The sequence below is a fragment of the Talpa occidentalis genome, unplaced genomic scaffold, assembly GCF_014898055.3.
Source record: "Talpa occidentalis isolate TD23 unplaced genomic scaffold, MPIMG_talOcc4v2.1 talOcc4.14, whole genome shotgun sequence".
NCBI lineage: Eukaryota > Metazoa > Chordata > Mammalia > Eulipotyphla > Talpidae > Talpa > Talpa occidentalis.
This window is the reverse complement of record NW_023601433.1, coordinates 33,180,396-33,200,671: the sequence shown is the minus strand read 5'-3', so window position 1 is coordinate 33,200,671 and position 20,276 is coordinate 33,180,396. Positions and strand designations below refer to the sequence as shown.

At 36.3% G+C, this 20,276-nt stretch overlaps 1 protein-coding gene across 1 annotated transcript in view; it reads left to right on the top strand.

The window, feature by feature from the left end:
- Positions 1–1,567: 1,567 nt before the first annotated feature.
- GREM2 (gremlin 2, DAN family BMP antagonist) overlaps positions 1,568–20,276 on the top strand; it is a 102,701-nt gene continuing 83,992 nt past the window's right edge. The window contains exon 1 of the mRNA XM_037511466.2: positions 1,568–1,836. The gene's annotated coding sequence lies outside the window, so the exon portion shown is untranslated. The remainder of the gene's footprint in view (positions 1,837–20,276) is intronic.

Genomic DNA, 20,276 nt, shown 5'->3' with positions numbered 1-20,276 from the left:
AAATCTGGAAAACTCCTTTTTTTCAAAGACTGTTGAGATCTTTGGTGGAAATAAACTCCACACATTCAAAGATTTATGATTGTTATTTTTTTTAATGTCTACCTAAGGTAGTAAGGATATGCAATTTGAAGTGAATTGTGGTTTACAGAAACCAATAGCCAAATGCGATTTTGTATGTCTTTTGAAAATTTCAACTGATTTCAGATTTGTCATTCTGAAAAAAAAAGTTCCATTTCAGTATCCCTAGAATGTGCCCAACTAAGGAAATCAAGCAGGTAATCTGCTTGGTCATAAAAAAAAAACCTTCAAGAGATAACTATTATTTCCTGTGATTTTGTAGCAAAAGATGTCAGGAATTGGGCTGGAACCAGAATATCAAAGGCCAAATAATATATAAAAATTATATTGGGACAATGTGAAAAAAAAATAATCAGGCTCAATGATTTCAGAAACAATCACTTCTTGTCAAAAGTAACTGTCATTAAAATTTCCATAGTGAAAATATTTTGAGAAAAAGGCTAAGGTAGGGTCTGTCTTGTGAAACTTTATTCTATTCTTAATTTTCCAAGACAAGTTTGTAAGATCTCAGATTTTTCTTGGGCTCGTTTACTGCTGGGTGACTTAAGGTTTCTCTTCTGATACACACAGACTAAAAAATTTAATACAGTACACTATCAGCAGTTTTACCAATCTTTGTTCATTAGTGAATCATACCTAAGAAAGTCCTCATCTTGAGGCTGTTAGTGAAGAAAAATAATAGAAAGGAAATACACAGGCATCACTGGAACCTTCTGATAAAACACAAAAGCTCATGCTGCACAAGAATTGGTCTGGCGTCATTAATCCATGTTCTCTAGATGCTTAAGAGTCTGATTTGCATTAGAAACCTCTGTATTTAATAAACAAAAATAGGGATAATAATGACCAAAGCGCTATTTGGAACAGAAAACAATAAATGTTTTCCACTGAATTCATTCAAGATTTTATTAGTTGAGCTCTCACTTAGGTAATTAGGCTCAGCTTGCTTTGAATGTCACTGGTCCCAATTATTCAAAACAAAAGGAGTCGTGTGTGTGTGTGTGTGTGTGTGTGTGTGTGTGTGTGTGTATGTGTGTGTGTGTGAGAGAGAGAGAGAGAGAGAGAGAGAGAGAGAGAGAGAGAGAGAGAGAGAGAGAGAATGCGGATGTATCACACAGAGTTTGTACATTCTTCACATTGCAAACCCATCAACAAAAGGAGAAGAAGATCTGAAGAGAATGAGTGGCTTTTGTGGTTTTAGGAAATGGAGAATTTCTCTACATAAACAAGAAGCTTCGGATTGGAATTCTGCTTTTAAAAAAATGTTTACAGCTAACCACAAGGTTGTAAATCACACACTAGAAGGAGGAAAAGAGAAATATTGCAAACGACTGAAGTGTGTGTGGCTGCAATATTTGTGGGTTAGATGAGAAACAAGCGCTGAGTGAAACCGAGAAGGGGGGTGGCTGGTGTGATTTGTTTGGAGTTTAGAGCCAATAGAAACCCCAGACTGTGCTAATATCCCCATGCACCACCGAAAGGAGTCAGAGCTAAGTCTCAGTCTCCTTTCACATCTGCAGGCACTGCCAGCCCTAGACCTCGCGGAGCCTGCGTGCTGTCTGGAGCAGCACTCTTCGCCGGGTTGCTAGGAGGTCTCTTATGGGCGTCTTATGGGCGTCTGCTAGAGTTTAAACTGAACTGAGATCGGCAGTGAGAGATCAGACTTAAACCCTGCTGTGGATTAAATAACCCAGAGAAAGGAGAGGGAGAGGAAAAGAGAAGGGACCCGAGGAGGAGGCTTCCATCACGTCATTGCAGGTATGCAGCTTGTCACAACTAATCTGACACAGACACGGTTTCTGATTTCTACATTCATAAGGTACTTAAAAGTAATTGGCATTGTTTGTTCTGTCGCTGTTCAGAATAGAAAGCGCTGAGCGAATGTCTCCCCTGATTCACCCCAGATAATTAAATCTGTTGGTGTGTATTTCGGGCCACAGGGTTTATTCACCTATTGAATTATCCATGTGTGTAAAGCAGAGCCCTTCAAATTTGACCCTGAACGATTTTTCAAAATAACATCAATACCTGTTTTGCTGTCATACAGCCCATTTATATCTCTGGGTGCTCTCCATTGTAATTATGACCTATAACAGCAAGTCAAACATCCGTTTGTTAAAAAAGCAGTTTGAACATTTCCCACCTTCCAATCAGGTTAATATCCTCCTCACAGGAATAGGAACCACAGTGACTTGGATATGGTTTTGATTTTTAAAGCGTATGATCAAGGTTGACTAAGTCCATGAGTGAAATATCAAGTATCGTTGGTGTGGTTGAAGGAGAAAAAGAGAAAATGGAAAGTGAGATTTTAAAATGTGATAGCCAGTGACTCTTCTTGTGCAACTGTTTATTCTTCCATTGTCTAATGAGTTGAAAATCCATGTGTTCTGACCTACAAGAAAGATGAGTTCTAAGAACTCACATATTATTGTATTAAAATGTGTAAAGGTATGTCATATTTTAGTTTGTTTTTTTTTAATCCTAACATTGGTATAGACTTCTAAAAACTTCTTTATTTTTTTGTTTCTTTATTCCTTTTATTTTGAGGCATGAATTTAGTGAAAATAAAATCTATTTCTTGGGATGTGACTATGTTTGATATCAAATGTTGGAGACAGTTTAATAACTTCTCCCCCTGTTGATTATTGATAAACTTAGCATTGCATAATTGGTTCCATCATTCTATGGAAAAACCAGAGGGGACGGAATGAAGACTCAGTTAAAAGATTAGTCTTGCTTCGAGTGATCCTCAAGTACTGATGTTCAGACTGCTCTGAATCCCTACATAAAAAGTGTTTCTTTAGTGGAGCACTTGTTTGAGCTGGGACTCTAATGCAATAGGAGAAATATACTGCAATACGGACAGGAGTAATTGAATATGTTACCTAAAGTCTAAACAACACTCTTTTCAGTGGATTCTTAGATCATATTCCATCCATCCATTGATAATTCACAATCAATTCCTTATTCAATTGTGCCTGGTTTCCTGGGTAGTCCATATCCCAAGACATATGCTTAACCAAGTAAGATAAGGAAGTTATTTAAACAAAATATTTGTTTAACATATCACAAATGGAGAACTTACACTGACTTTTTTTATCAGATAAACATAAGAGAAATATATGCTTAGTTATATGGAATCATTGGATCAATGGAATCATTGACCCATGATAATGATGCATATTTTTGCTCATTGCTGGATTTGAATTATTTAACTCATTTTTTTAACTTGTGTCAAAGAATAAACATAAGTGGCCATTATATTTTAAAAGAGCATTTTGATGTTATAGATGACTATTTTTCTCTTTTTACATCACAAAGGTATTTTATTATAAGTTGCTTACTCAAATAAATACAAATCAATTTTCCTAACTAAATTCTATTAGTAGTTCAGTGATAGTTTTGATTTCCTATGAATGTTTGTCAATAAATGTAATAACGGAAATAAATTGAGAGGTGTTTCCCTCTTACCACAAAAACTCTAAAGCAATGTTGAGCATAGTGTTAGCAACTGACTGAATGTGGAATGTGGTACTAAGTATATTTTATATGGACGAAGAGATACTGGTACTTTTCAAAGACAAATATAAGCAATGCTTGATTATTCATTGTTTGATATGATAATTCTTCATTGAAAGAGGTAATCAAAAGTTTATTCCCTATGCATCTTAGCTAGGCAAAGCTTTAGATAATCACAAGTTATAAGGTTAATAAAGTTTAGACAAGGTATATGCCTTTAAATCTCTTTAAAGTAAACACTTCTTCCTTAGCCCTTTTCTTCTAAAGCAAAGGAATGGAATTAGATTCTGAGTCTGGGTGCTGAGTTTTTACTGATATGAAGAGGACTGGCCAGCCTGGGTCAAGGACAAACATTGAGAGACTGTGCAGACACAGGCGTACAATAGATTAGAGCAAATACATTTATAATCCAGTGTTGCTGCAGCAATCATATCAAGTTGAAGGCATTTTCTCAGTATTAGAGTCTTTTAGGCATTTAGTAGAAACATAATGAATTATTTCAGCCAGGACAAATGTGATGAACATTGAGCTTGAGACAAGTAACATAAAGAACCAAGAAATAAGACAAATTCTTTTACAAGAGAAAATATGTAATCATAAATGAGGCCTTTTATATCATTTACTTCTGTGTTTGTTTAGTCGCTTCTCTTCCTATCACAGAATTTTTCTTTTTCTATACATTGAAAATGCTGATTTAATAATGTATGGAATTAATTTTAATTGCACACCACACTGGAACATGGTCCCTTAATCATTAATCAAAATGCTGACAACTTCAGCATATTTCCCATTGCCACCACATCTTAGTTGGGAAATGTCTTAGATAACCTGCACACCCGTAAGTTCCAGCCTGTGGGTAGAACACTGATTTGCTGAAGAAAGTCGTAGAGTGCAATGGAAGTAAAAAGGTCAAAACAAAATGATATGAAGTAAGGTGGTATAAAGATAGGAACGTGTAAATATAAATTCAGTAAGGATGGAAAAATGAGCTTATTTCCCCCAGTTAGCTTCAAGAATAAACTCATGGTTAATAGGCTATTTCTGTGTACAATGTTGCCATGATAGATAAGTCATATTCTAAGAAATAAAATCAACTATAAATTTGAATAGAACAGTGAAATCACCCTTAAAGAGACTGGCAGTTAAATTTCGACATGATTGATCATAATTTAACTTGGTTGGTGATTTCAATTTTAAGTGCACACTTGTTTCTTTGCTTCTTTTGGTTAAACGGTCACACAAGGCACTAATATATATGATAAATAAGGGAAAATGCTGAGGGATCTTTTAAAACAATGTTTGAGAGTCCCAGAAAATGAGCATTTGGAGTAAAAATAAAGCTGCAATTACTCCCAAGAGAGAAGACAGAAGGGACATTGGACTAGGTATAAACTCTCTGGAGCAAGGGGAGACATGACAATTGTGTCAACATAGAGTGATTCAGAGGTTTCTGATACTGTGGATCCTTGGAGACTCAAGGGACTCCCACCAAGGACTCATACACTTGAGACTTAGGAAGATCTGATAACTACTTCTCTCTAGTGCCACTGTACTCCGATAGGAGGTGTGGAGTCCTTTAATCAAAGCAAAGGGGTTTTTAAGGACAAAGCAAAGATTCATTGGTGCCTGGGAGGAAAGGGAGGTCAGTATATGTCTCTCCCAGTCTCAATCTGATTAACCTCTGCTGGACTCTTATTTATTGCTGAAGTACATTGTACCCTGATGCTCAGAAAGCTTGGATGGAATGGAAAGATTCATGCAAGGTCAATGAGAACCAGCACAATAATATAATAGAAGGAGATTAGTAAGTAAGAAAGGGAAAAATACATGCTAGATGCTGGGGGAGAAGAGGATATGTGTGGCTTTTCCATCTAAAAATAAAGGATCAAGAAAGCACAATTTTTTTTTTTTTAGTTTATCGTAGTGCTTCTCAGCATCTTTCAGTGAAAGAAACTCTGGGTTCCATTTGCCATCTCTAAATTTAATTTCCAATGAAGGAATCTTATGGCTAAAGGGAAGAAAATCTTTGAAAGCACGCGCCTGATTGAGAAGTAAAGGAGGGTAGGATCATAGTAATCTGGGAGATTCAATAACCTTTATAAGAAAATATATTTGAGGTTGTGTTATGCTAAGAAAATATTTCTGAATTATGAGTGGGAGGGGATTAGAAATAAAGGAATTACATTACTTATGGAAAAATTCTGCTTAAGTTTTTTGAGGACATTAAACCAAGAATACAAATATTTTCAAACATGGCTTTTTCATACTGTGGATCAAGGTTAAAAGCTAAGCTTCTCCTCTTCTGTAATTTATTTAATCAGCAAGAGGGGAAAAAAGAGAGAGAGAACACATTGGGTGTGTGAACACTTGACTAGCACATGTGAAATGCAAAGTTGACTTTGTCTAGTACAAATATTATCTGCATTTAAAATATTACTCAGTTTGCTTCTACAGCTGTGAATCTAAAGACTGGGGAAAAGCTGATAATATCATTTTTGGAAAACTAGCTGCCTCACTCTGCTTTTAGGCAATTATAACATGAACCCAAGAAAATGCATTATATTTTCTAATAACAGTAGCAGCATTTGGGGAAAGTTGATAAAAGGGTGATATACTTATAGTGAATAAAAACCCAGCAGCTCTAAAGTGAGATTTACCTGACCATTGCTTTTCCTAGGAATCTAAATTTTATCAAATTATCATGACTTTAATTTTCTATTAGTCATTACCTAACATTTGTTGAATATTTAATGTATCCCAGATTTTGCTAAACTTAACATATTATCTAATTTAGTGTTTACCACAACTCTGGTGGTTTATTTTCTGTAAGTTTTATTGATTAAGAGAATTGGTTAAAGTCATTGGGAACACAAGTCCCTACAACTCCTGCAGGGGTAGTGAGGACCTATCCCCACAAGCTTGAAATTGTGGTCAGACATTGAATTGTTGCAAATTCTCCCAAGGTAGTATGTCAGATGGAAACTACTTCTCCCACACATTAGGAGGAATAAGGATATTTGTTCCCCACATACTTGTTCAGGCTTTACCACCTGCAAAACCTACCATACAATTCTGCCCAGCAGGGTACCTAGCTATGGAAGTGTGGAACAAGCAGTAACAAATCCAAATCTTTGGGGAGACATGTCACTATGAACCTTGTGAGCATCTTCTGAATGAACAAGAAGACTCAGTCTATCTCCCAAAGCTGGGTAACAGCGAAGCTCAGGTCCTCCCTGGTGGCACAAGGGGTGAAGTTGCATCACTGTGAAGCTATCAGCAGCCACTGCAGCACAAGTTCCATCCCCAGCCAGGGAGCTAACCCAAATGGCACAGCAGACCTCTCCTGCTTCCCTCACTGCTCCCCTCAGCGGTGTATTTGAGTCAATCAGCCTGTTTGGTTCCCCCTCTATCTCCAGTGAATCCTCTCACCCCTGACACCTCTGGCCTGTACCCCAGTTCTTATATGCATAAATAAATAAATCTTAAAAAAAAAAAGTAAAGTGAAACTCAATGATTCAGCAAAAGCAAGTGTAATAGGCTAATTTCACTCCCTTTCTCCTTAAAGATCCATTCTCAAAGCAAGCTGCCACCAAATGCAGATTCCTGTGGCTGGATCTAGAAAGAGATCTAATTACATGAATTTTGTGTTCAAGTTGAGAAAAGATCTGGTACAGAGTGTACAGCAAGGAATTTTAGACCCAGGCTGACCCTCTCCAACCAAGACAGTTGCTGAAGAAAACGCCCTCTCTCCACACACAGAAATACAAACAGAATTCCAAGACTAGCTATCACAGTGCTACCTACCAGAAAAAGAGAAAATGCCAAAAAAAAAAAAAAAAGGTAAAACCTTAAGGTATAATGAATGAAAGATAAATCTCCAGAATACATCCTTACTGGCACAGAAACGGAAGCCTAGTAGACAGTGAATTTAAAGTAACTATTATAAAAAATTAATGAAATTCATCTATTCCACTCTAAAACAGAACAAATCATTAGTTAAACAAAAAAGAAGCAGGAGTTCTTTACCAAAGGGATTGAAGCTATAAAAAATTTCAAATAATTGTTGCAAAATTACAACTCAATTAATGGAATAAAAATTTAATAGAAAGCAAAACAAGCAGGTTCAATACTGTAGCATCAAGAAAAGTGGAATTGGAGATAAAATTCCATCATTTACTTAATTAGAAAAAAAGAAAAAAATTAGAAAAACAAGGATTCTATAAAAATCATCAGACTCTACTAGAAGAGGAAACATAAGGATATTAAGTATATTTGAAAACAAAGGGAAATAAAAAGGAACTGAGAGCTTATTAAAAGAAATTATATATGGGCCTCCCCTAGTGGCGCAGGGAGTTGAGTGCCACGCTGTGAAGCTGTCCACAGCCTCTGCAGCGCCGGTTCCATCCCGGCTGGCTGGCAAGGGTCCCACATGTTGCAGCAGACCTCTCCTGTCTCGCCTGCTGCTCCCCTCAGCAGTATATTTCATCAGTCTGTCTGTTCTGTTCCCTGCTCTGTCTCTGGTGAATCCTCTAACCCTTCCGCACATCTGGCCTGTACCCTGGTTCTTGTATAAATAAATAAATAAATCTTTAAAAAAGGAAAAAAAAAAGAAATTATAGCTGAAAACTTTAGCAACCTAAGGAAAGAGGCACCTATAGAAGTCAAGGAAGTTGATAGAACATACAAATTTCTAAAACCCTATGGTGAGACATATCATCATTTAGTTATCAAGAATGACAATAAAAAAAGTACTACAGGTTCCTAGGTGGGGAAATATATACCATAAAAAGTCTCCCAAATAAGTGAATTATCAGATTTGTCAATAGAACTCTTCAGGTGAGGAGAGGGTGAAGTTAGATATTCACAATCCTAAAAGATAAAATCCACTAGTCAAGAAAAATAAACTCTGCAAAATATTAATTTAAATATGAATAAAGATTTCCCCAAATAAACAGACGTTAATAGAGTTTACCAACACCAGACCTACCCCACAAGATATTGCAAAGAGTTCTTCTACATAAAAAGGAAAAAAAAATACAAGAGAACACAAAATCTTGAGCAAGGTGATGAACAGTAATACAGAATCGGAAACATCAGCAAGAATAAAATGATACAGGCCTCCCCGGTGGCGCAGTGGTTGAGCACTGGGCTACGAAGCTGCCCACAGCCTCTGCAGCACTCATTCAATCCCCGGCCACCGGGTAAGAGTCCCACATGACGCACAGACCTCTCCTGCCACCCACTGCTCCCCTCAGCAGTGTACTTCATCAGTCTGCCTGCTCTGCTCCCCGCTCTGCTCTGGTGAATTCTCTCACTCTCGCGTGCTTCTGACTGTACCCAGTGCTTGTGTAAATAAATAAATAAATCTTTAAAAAAAAGAAGAATGACTGATAACAGCAAAAGTTTATTAAAAAAAACAATAAAAGAAAGGAAAATATCAGTATTTGTTTATTCAAGTGATAATGAGTCAATACCAGCACATAAAATACTACTATAAATATAGAAATATTTGTAACCACAAAACAAAATCTTGATCAGAAACAGAAGAAATGAAGACACTGAGAGATCTACCAGGGAAAACCATCCAAATAGAAACACCTGGAAAAGATAAAACAACCAGAGAGCATTAAAACAGAGACTTACATATCAATAATCACTCTAAATGTGAATGATCTAAAAAACCTACCGGTCAAAAGATACAAAATAACAGGTTGGATAAGAAAGCATGATAATTCAATGGTATGCATAGAGGAGTTGCACATCAGATTGAACAAAAGAATATATATAGACTGAAAGTCAAAAGCTGTCATCAGGTATTTTAAGCCAGCAATACAGAAACCAGCAGGAATGGGTATTCTTATATCTCATAAGCCAGACTTTCAGTCATAAAAGGTAATTCAAAGAATGATGGACACAATATAATGATCAAAAGGACAATGCACATGAGGCTGTCATTAATGTGTATGCACCCAACACAGGTGAACCTATATACATAAACAACTCTTAGCAGACCTAGAGCAAACATTTAACAGCAACAAAATAATGATTGGGAATCTCAACGTACTATTTACATCAAGCTATAGATTATAGAAATAGACTAATCAAGGAAATATTTTTAAGGACCAATGGGTCAGATGGACTTAATAGACATATACATAAATTTCCATACCAATGGAAATGAGTATAAATTCTTGTTGAACGCATATGTAACATCCTCAAGGGCAGATCATATGCTGGGACACACAGACCCTTTCTTAATCATCTTATTTCCCAGCACTGAATTATATTTCTATTGAGATCCAGCTACCTCTAATTTAGAACTAGAATCATAGATTCCTGTTCATCTGCTGAAAGGTATAGTCTTCAAAAAGTTTTAAACACACACATCTAGCATAGGCTAAACAAATAACAACCTTTGCTGTGGAAAAAGTTGTTTCTTTTTTCTTTTGTCTCATGTTACTTATCCCTTGGGTTACACATTCCTTTTTAAAATGATCATTTCAGTTAGAAAAAATAAACTTTCATAAAAATCAGTTATCTACTTAGCATGAGTAGATCTTGAGTTTCAGAGTGCCACTTCATACATGCAGTTCGTTTTTGAAACATACATAAAATTTCTGAATGTTTATATCTTTTTTTTTACAGAAGGTAGAACAGATGTATTTTATTTTATTTTTTATTTTAATTTAAATATTTTATTTTATATAATTCTTACATCTTTTTTCATCTTTGCACAATGTATGCATTTTCATTTTGGTTATATTCCCCATACAATTGCACCCCCCCCATTTTGACACTAGTCCTTCCTTTCCCCGCCCCTCCCTCCCCCCACACCCAGTAGTGTGTGTCTGGTTTACAGTTGCTTGTTGATTTTGATTTTTACTTAACACAATAGCACTTATAATTATACTATTTAACATTAAAATAAGTAAGATAATGGACCATGATACTATTGCATATATATGTAATTGAATGGGTGTTTTAAGTAATGTGCATTAGCATATAGACATTTGACATGTAATTCTGAATTAGGTCCCCACAAGGCATCAATTTGCTAATTAGATCATGTATGCATGTTTGTTTGTCTCTGTGTATGGATTGGGAAGTTAAAAATGGATGCTAAGGAGCTGAAATATTTTGAATTATAGATATATATTATATTCAGAAAGACCTGTTAACAGTGTGATTTTTCTAAAAAAGTTAAAATAGAGCATCATGTCATGGTCATATATATGCTTCAAACTGATGATCCAGCAACTATTTTGTCCATGAAGTAAAAATACTTAGGAATGACTAAATAAAAGCATTTGTCATATCCAAAAAAAAAAAATAATAAGTTATCTATTTTTTAAAAAACTTACTGCTTTGACTTTAAAATACTGGATCAACCATTTTGACAGATTTTCCCATGTGAATGAAAACTTCATTTTTAGAGGATGCCAAAGTTTCCCCCCTGACAAATTTATTCATTTTTCCTTTATTCTTCTGGGGTGATGTGAGTTGATCATAATATATTGAAATTCTCACTTTCTGGTGTCAGTGCTTTAATTTGGAATTAAGAAGCTTTAACTCTGGTTACTGAACATTCTGGAAACTTTGTCATTTGGGGAATTGAAAGTCAATTTAGGAAAAGTCAATTTGTTCAAGAGAACTAAGTTGCTCTACATGACTGCATAATGGAGTGTTTAGAAATTTCTATAATAAGAATATTGATCTTGGTGAAGGTATTCTCCTGTGAGAATCCAAGAGAGTCCGAATTTGAATGGGAAAAAAAATTACATCTTTGATTAATCTGTACCTGAAATTTAAATCCCCTTTAGTTAGTTATGAATGAAGCAACAAACCATAGTAATATTAGCAGAACCACAAATTTGTTACCAACAGAAATCAGTCTATTTCATATCATATTGGAGTTATAGAGTTTTCTCAAATTATCACTTACATGTATTGCTACTTCAGAATTTTGGGTAGTTATTTTACTACCTTCTAGAACTTATTATTAGCACATTATAAAGAAGACCATGCAAATGTATATCACTGCTTTATAAATTATTTATATATATATTCTTTATATAGATGGCCTTATATATAATATGTATAACCTTATCAATACTTTATATGGTTTTATAGAATTATATAGTTTTCTATATAATTTTATATATTTCTGAATCTAGAAACATTATTCTGAGAAAGAGAGCTTAGGTTTCATCTGACCCAAAAAGGGTCCATGGGGGAAAATACAAAAATCTCACTCAGTAAAATTAGTCTATTAGATTAGATTTCTAAAACTGAAATTGCCCAAATGGAATGTGCCACTACATGAATCACACAAGCTGGTGCTAACAGGGAGTGGTGTCAAATGCTGTATGTATTTCAATCAAGGGGAGTCATAAATCAAATGTGGATGTGGGCCTTGATTCTACCATTTAACACTGACATTTTGCATGATCAAGACAAAGAGATGAGAACAAATCCATCTTTTCCCTCAACTTGAATTTGCTAACATTTCAGTCAACTAGAGCCTGTAAGAAGGTGAGTTCCTTAGGGTTCATACCAAATGCTGCATATCTTCTCATTTAAAACTAGAATGGTCTTAGATATTAATAATTACTTGTTGGATAAGTAAATTGGATGGTTAAGGGTCATAGGTAATGATTGGCTTGACTGGTGCTCTGAGGATAAGTAGCTTCATGTTATATTGGACTTATTTTGGTATTCTTTCCTCATCTCCTCTGCTGTACTATTTAAAAGGCCATAATTATTCATCTTTATGCCTCCAATATTAAAGATACTTCACGAATGAATGAATGTACCTTTACAAATCACTAATGGCCCATTTTAAAAAATAAATTAGAAAAGAGAATAATGAGAAAGAATACTTCTGACTTTATTCAATGTAAATATCATCACAGAAACACCCAGGGGAAATAGTAATACTGTATGTTGTTCAATTCTGGGTCATGAGAAGCCTAATAAAAACATTAGAAAACAATTGCCTAATGATAAAATAAACAATCTCTCTCCTGTTCAACTCATTGGAAGTATTTGCAGCAAAAAGCTTCAAGGGGAGTTGGTAGGCTCTGTGGAGGTAAAGTGTTTAATTTGGGCTTGAAGTTGAGGAGAGAAGTTCTCCTGATTTGAGGATGCTGAGGTAAAGGTGTATTCTATAGCTATGGATATTGGGAAAGCATTGCTTGTGGTTGATGGGAGAGTTGAGAGAGAGAGAGAGAACACCTACTATAAATTCAAAGTATTTGAACATACAATGTCTCATTGAGCTTTTGTAATAACTTGTTAAGATGAGACTATTTTTCATATTTTACCAACAAACAAATTGGGCTAACTGAGCATCAATAAAATTTCTAATTTAACAATTACATTATCATTATGTCATTAAGTAAGCATTAAACTGAGGCCCTAAGAAATCCAAGTACAAGTCAATGTCTTTTCACTACAACAAAACTCTAAAACTATCTTCCCCTTCAATAATTTTGGTTCTTGCTTCACATTCTTTTAGGTATATTTTAAGAGACTTACAGAGATAAAAATCCAAGTAGGTTGTATTGGGTGGCTAATCAAACACAGAGGAGTGTCCACCACTGTTTCATGAACTTTGAAGTCTGATGAACTGACAAAATCAGTTTGGAGTCAGATGACAAAATGGTGGGGCTATTATATATTGTCAATAATCCTCAGTGTTGTTTTAAGAATTACACAAGATCATTTTTAAGCCTGTGCCAAAAAAATATACATGTATTATTATGGTTTTGTTGTTTTTTTTAAAAAAAAAGCAACAAAAAGATTTATTTATTTATTTATTTATTTATGTGTTTGTTTGTTTGTTTATACAAGAACTGGGGTACAGGCCAGATGTGCGGGAGAGTGAGAGGATTCACCAAAGACAGAGTGGAGAACAAAATAGGCAGACTGATAAAATACGCTGCTGAGGGGAGCAGGGGGCGCGACAGGAGAGGCCTGCCTGTGGGATCTTCGCCAGCCGGCCAGGATCGAATTGGCACTGCAGAGGCTGTAGACAGCCCTACAGCACTGCACTCAATCACCTGCGTCACCAGGGAAGGCCCTGGTTTTGTTTTTTTAAAAGATTTATTTATGTATACAAGAACTGGGGTGTAGGCCAGAGGTGAGGGGCAGTGACAGGATTCACCAGAGACAGAGTGGGAGCAGAACAAGCAGATCTACTGAAATACACTGCCATGTGAAGCAGGGGATGAGGCAGGAGAGGTCTCTGCTTCATGTGGGTTGCTCCCTGGCCAGCCAGAGATGGCACTTGAGAGCTGCAGTGGCTGGCAATAGCTTGATAGCACTGTCTTTAACACCTGCGCCACCATGGATCTTTTTAAGGTGTGTTAAAAGTGTATAGACCATCGTCCATTATGGTAGACATGCCAAAAAAAAAAATTATACATAATTATGGTTTTGTTTTTTCTGAAGATTTATCTATTTATTTATGCATACAAGAGCTGGGGTGTAGGCCAGAAGTGAGGGGTAGTGAAAGGATTCACCAGAGACAGAGTGGGGAGCAGAACAGGTGGATCAACTGAAGAGGTCTGCTGTACCATGTGGGTCAGCTCCTTGGCCAGGGATCGAACTCATGCTTCAATGACTGCTAATTGGCTCACAGTGCTGAGTCTCAATCCCTTGCTCCACCAGGGAGGCCCCTATATTATCATGATTTTGGTGGACTTTTGAAATGTATATTAGCAATAAAAAGCAAAGATCTATGCTTTTTTTGTTTATTACTGTGAATGCTTTGGAACTGGCAATTCATATCCAATTTTGTGAACTGAGATAAAGTGTTTGGGCCTTAACTTTATCTCTAAAAGGCAATAACTGTATTTGGAAGAAGATCTAACTAAACACTTCACAGAACCACTGATTCATTTTACAAATATATATGTAATCAGCTATAAGAAAAGGTGGACCATATTTTTAAGGCAATTTATAGTTAATAGGGAAGTAAAAACATGTATATCAATAATAACACAGTTAAAAACTGGATAGAATTGATCAAGATGTGGATAAAATAGTGTGTTATGATGTTGGAGGAATGTGGTATTATTTCCATTGAAAAGTTATCAATTGCTCCAGTAAGGTCTGGGCAAATCAGTGTGCTAATTTCCATAATTTCCTTTCTGTTTTCTCCACCCTATTACACCTGTTACATACTTAATTCCTTTTAGCATGGAATCTTGGAGATACAGAAAGCAACATATTCAATTCCTTCATTTTACAGAGAAGGAACTGATAGTCTGGAAAAAATATGTGCAATTAAAACCATAAACTAGTTTGTTGTAAAGTAGAACTAGAATCCAGGTTTCCCATTTCCTTATCTGTTCTGCTCTCTATTACTACATATACTCCCCAAATGAACTTATACCTGAGTTCATTAGGCTGAGTCTAAATCAGTGGTTCATGAGGTGTTGTTGTAATATGAATGTCACAAAGGTGCAATGGAAGACTACAGAATATGTGCCAAAGAGGGGGTGAAATAATTTTGCTTTGGAGACAGTAGTAGAATTTTATGTAAATGCAATAGGGGTTGTTTTTTTTATTTTTTTTTATTTTTTTTAAGATCCTTATTCTTTTTTTTTAAGATTTATTTTATTTATTTATTTGTTTATAAAAGCACTGGGTACAGTTAGAAGCGTGGGAGGGTGAGAGAATTCACCAGAGCCAGAGCGGGGAGCAGAGCAGGCAGAAGGACCGAAGTACACTGCTGAGGGGAGCAGCGGGCGGCAGGAGAGGTCTGCGCACCATGCGGGACCCTCCTCCAGTGGCCAGGGAGCAGCTGGGGATCGAACAGGTGTCGCAGAGGCTGCGGGCAGCTTCGCAACCCAGCACTCAACCGCTGTGCCACCGGGGAGGCCCAATAGGAGTTGTTTTTGTTGCTGCAATGAGATGATTTTTTTTCTTTTTTTATTTATAATACTAAAAAATCTTGTAGCTAAAACTCCCCAAGGCTGAAGTTCATTGAAGTAGTGTCAAATGTTTCTAGAAGCTTAGCAATGTCTTCAGCTCAAATGATGAATTAATAGAAAATGGGGTAAAATAGAAATAGCAAAGTAGCCTTAGATTCTTCTTGGCAGTTGTCCAAGTATGATGGTGCATTTTGGTTTATTAATGTAACAGCAATGTTCCTTCTGTCACTTTGTTTGGACTAGGATGCATTTGCTTATGGTATATGTATCAGGATTTCCCCCCATCCTCACCACAAATATTTTCTCTAGTTCAAAGTTTTTATGCTTATAATTACATTGACCAATACATGCAACCTCTAGATGGGATTTAGGGAAAGAAAAGAGTTGCTGTTAGAGTATATCCATAACTCCCTCCCTTCTGCTTGTCAGATGGTGGTCATTCACTGGAAAAAAACATCCTACTCTTCCTCAGCCAGACCATGTTGGCACAGTGCCCTACTGCCTACTCTTTCCTTTTATTTCTGGAAACAGACAAGCATAGAAAGAAGTACTGACCTGGGATAGTCTCCCCAGTCTGTGCCTAAATAGTAGGCCTTCCCCATTTACTCTTTGTTGGATGAATGAATGAATGAATGAATGAGGTGCTTCAGTTTTTTTTTTTTTTTAATAGAGGCATGCTTTATTTATTTGTTTGCTGGTTTGTTTGTTTGTTTTGTTTATACATGCACTGGGTACAGTCAGAAGCGCGGGAGGGTGAGAGAATTCACCAGAGTCAGAGCGGGGAGCAGAGCAGGCAGAAGGACCGAAGTACACTGCTGAGGGGAGCAGCGGGCGGCAGGAGAGGTCTGCGCGCCATGTGGGACCCTCCTCTGGTGGCCGGGGAGCAGCCGGGGATCGAACCGGCGCCGCAGAGGCCGCGGGCAGCTTCGCAACCCAGCGCTCAACCGCTGCGCCACCGGGGAGGCCCAGGTGCTTCAGTTTTTAATCTGTGGTTACCCTAAAGGACTATGAGACACCCGTTGTGAGAGGAAATATCACCATGGATAAAGTCATACAGACATTTCAGCCCCCAATAAGAAAAGCAGAAAGAAAAGAGCATAGATTAAGCAGGGTATGTCCAAAGCAGAAGAGCCATATTCCACTACAGCTTTGTTTACGGATGTCATTTTCTTCAGGTGAGTTACATGCCATTGCCCTCTGGTAACTGGGTTGTGGAAGGTATAACATCTAAGTCTTAATAATCTGTTCTTTTAAGACAAATTTGGAGCATAAGTAGTGAGCTCTCTTTCTGGGGTTGAAGGAGACAGCGACAAAATTTATTGCTGATGAATAATGTCTAATAGACCTCATATGGATTTGTATAAAGGGAAGAAAATACTACTTAATTGTAAAAATATATTTGGTTTTTATAAGGGTGATATGTATCCACATGTTCCTGTCAGGTGGTTTTACTATAAACAATGATTCTTAGACTAATAAAAATTTCCTTTTATAGTAATTTTACAGTTTCCCATATTATCAGCATAGCATGTAAAATGCCACAACTTCAGCAACTCAAAAGATCGAAAACAGAGGCAATTAGAGGTTTTTCGACTTACCACATATCAGAACAATAGTTTGACTACCAGAAGCCCCTTTTGACAAGAAAGTGTATTTTCATAATTACCAAACTGCACTATGAAAATAATATACATTCTAGTTCTTGCATTAGATATCCCTGTTGTTTTTTGATGGCAGTAAAGTTTTCAGATTGTCTCCATATTATTAAAACATTGGGTGATTGAGGCTTGGAGCTCTTTAGTCAATATTAACTACTATGATGTTGAGCTGATTTTCTGTTTTAAATGACAGCTAGAACTACCAGACACAAAATATTTATTAGGGCAGTTTCTGAATGTACTGACATGACTTTCAGGCTAAATAATACCACTGAAAATGGGAAAATGAATTTTTCCATCTGTGTAAACCCCTCAGTAGCTGGCATAGGATAGGTGCATTAAAAATGCTTTGGGGGTATATGAAAAAATTAATTTGAAGCATGTGGATTTGAAAGTAAGTTAATATGTAATTGTTTAAAACAAAGTCACAAATAATGTTAACAAATTGGCTATCAGCTTAAAATTAGTACTACTTCCTAGGAGTTCTGATTTATATATATTCAGCAGATATTTACTGAGTATTTACAATGTAACAAGTAATTGGATTTTTTAAAGACTATGATACAGCCCTGCCACCACCAGCTCCCAGTCAGTTAGGGGGACAACACATAAAAAAATAAAAGCAACATTCTATGAGCTCACTCCTGGCTCTTTTTTTAAAAAAGGGATTGTAATAATAATGAAAATTTTTAGAATCCAACCAAGTATAAGAAAAGTGAAGTGGGACAGGACAAAATGGAAATGTGAATTGCTAGTCTTGCATAATGGGGGTCTTAAAACACATTATACTGGAAAACAAAGTGCGCTGGTTATACTTAGGTGTTTGCAACTCATACAGCATCTATTTTGTAGTTTCAGGGTTTTTTTGCTCTCATGATAACACAATAAATCTGCTGCACAACTTTTTCCTACTTTCTTGAAATATGAGTAAATGCATAGTTTGTGACATCTGAAATATTTTGGTGGTTTGCCTGCCATAGCTCAGAAGACTCTTTGTCACTTTACACTCTAGAAATTCTGGCTTCTGGGTTTTGCTGCCCACCAGACACAGTGGACTCATTCCTGACTTTTTTTCTGAAGGATTATAATCTTAATCATAACAAAGAATTTTTGTAATCCATGCAAGTCACATTCAGGTATAGTTCTTTGGATAAAATATATAGTTCTTGGAAAAAATGCGACCTAAATAAGACAATGTGCCTCAGTAGAGTCATAACGTTTGTTTCTAGTTTCCTATCTGGCTTGGGCTGAATCACGAGGAAGAACAGCAGAGCAGACTTGCAGTTTCCAACCTTTATTTACTTGTGCACTGACCAGAACTCAGGGTTGAGAAAGTTAATATCAAAAAGTCAGATTCTTTTCTCTCCCTCCCACCTTCTCCCTCAAGTATGCACAAGGAGATAAGCATAGCTGAAGTTTGGGCACATCTACGTGACTAGAGGTAGTTGAACTGGAATCCTGTTTCATAACATGGGTTTACCTGAAGTGCTCCAAACTATTCTCCAGAGTTTGAGATAGCATTAAAAATAGATTTGGTCACCATAGTATATAAGGTGAGTGCACGCAAATGACTTTACTAAGCAGTAATTGGGAACAGAAAGGTTAAGTTATTACTCTAATATTTTTCATTTCCTTAAACTTCCCTCTGGGAAAATAAAATAGCACTGTCAAGTACTGACTAAGTTTTCCTCACATAACATATACTCTTATACAAAGTGATTGATTTGATTTAGTAATCTGTTTTATGTTTAAATAAGGATACCCACTTTCCAAATGAATTCAAGAATGTCAATGATGCATACTAATGACGACATTAATAACGTATGTCATTTATTGAACTCATACAACAGAACAACTTAATTATAGTTGTCATTATAGTAGTCAAAATTTATTTAGGCTTATTATATTCTAAGGTCTGACTGGAATTTCACATGCATTTTGGCTTTAATGTCAATCCTGAGAAGAATACTGCCACCCTATTCACCAAAAGCCTTACAGACAAATTGTTTAGAAAAGTTAGACTGTCTTTTTCCAAAGCTCTTACTCTTAGCCTTCATGCTAGACTATACCCTAGGGATTAACATTAACATTGGGTATTTTACAACCATGATCATATTTGACTTTCAAAACAACCCTTAGAGTCAGGTCTCATTATTATCATCCTTTTCATACAAATGAATGCCAAAACTACACTGCCAATAGGGAGGAGTCAGAATTCAGCCTGACTCCAAACCCATGTTTCTAGAACATTATCCTCACCCTCAGATTATCTTCCCAATTGATTCTTCAGTGTCTGAAATTCCCTTAACAGGAAAGAACACCCTTCATTCCATAATCTGGAATATTTTTTGAAAGGAAAATACTGATGGGATATTTGAAGGTTGACCCAAAGAGCTGTTGTTTGACAAGAGTGGTATACATGGGTGCAGGATGAGAAGGGCACAAGCAATGGCAGTATAAGAACAGGGGAAGCGGCACAACACTGAGAGAGCAAAAGAAGTTAAGAAATGATTATTGCAGCACTATTTACAATACCTAAGATATGGAAACAATTTAAGTGCCTCAAAACAGATGACTGGATCAAGAATATGTGGTTTATATATGCAATGGGATATTATTCAGCAATCAAAAAAGATAAGCTCATGCCATTTGTAGCAACATGGATGGAGCTGGAAGGGATTATGCTCACTGAAATAAACAAAAAGGAAAAAGAAAAATATCAGATGGTTTCACTTATAGGAGGAATATGGAGGAACCCAATAAGGGATCAGGAGAAAAATAGCAATAATAATACATTTAAAGAAAACAAACAAAATTAGCAGGCAACTATAAATTGGAGATATTCAGCAGGGAAGGGAGAAGACAAGGGATTTAAACAGGGGCGGGAAGAGCACGAGACTACAGTGATGGTTCACAGGTGACTTAGTAGTGGGAATTTTATGGGGACTATTCCTGAGAGGAGAAATGAAACAATATACAAAAATGAACAATGATGTAAATATAAATACATATAGGTAAGTACACACACATATGTGTGTGTGTGTAACAAAAAAATAAATGGAGGCTGTAAGTTAATGAAGAA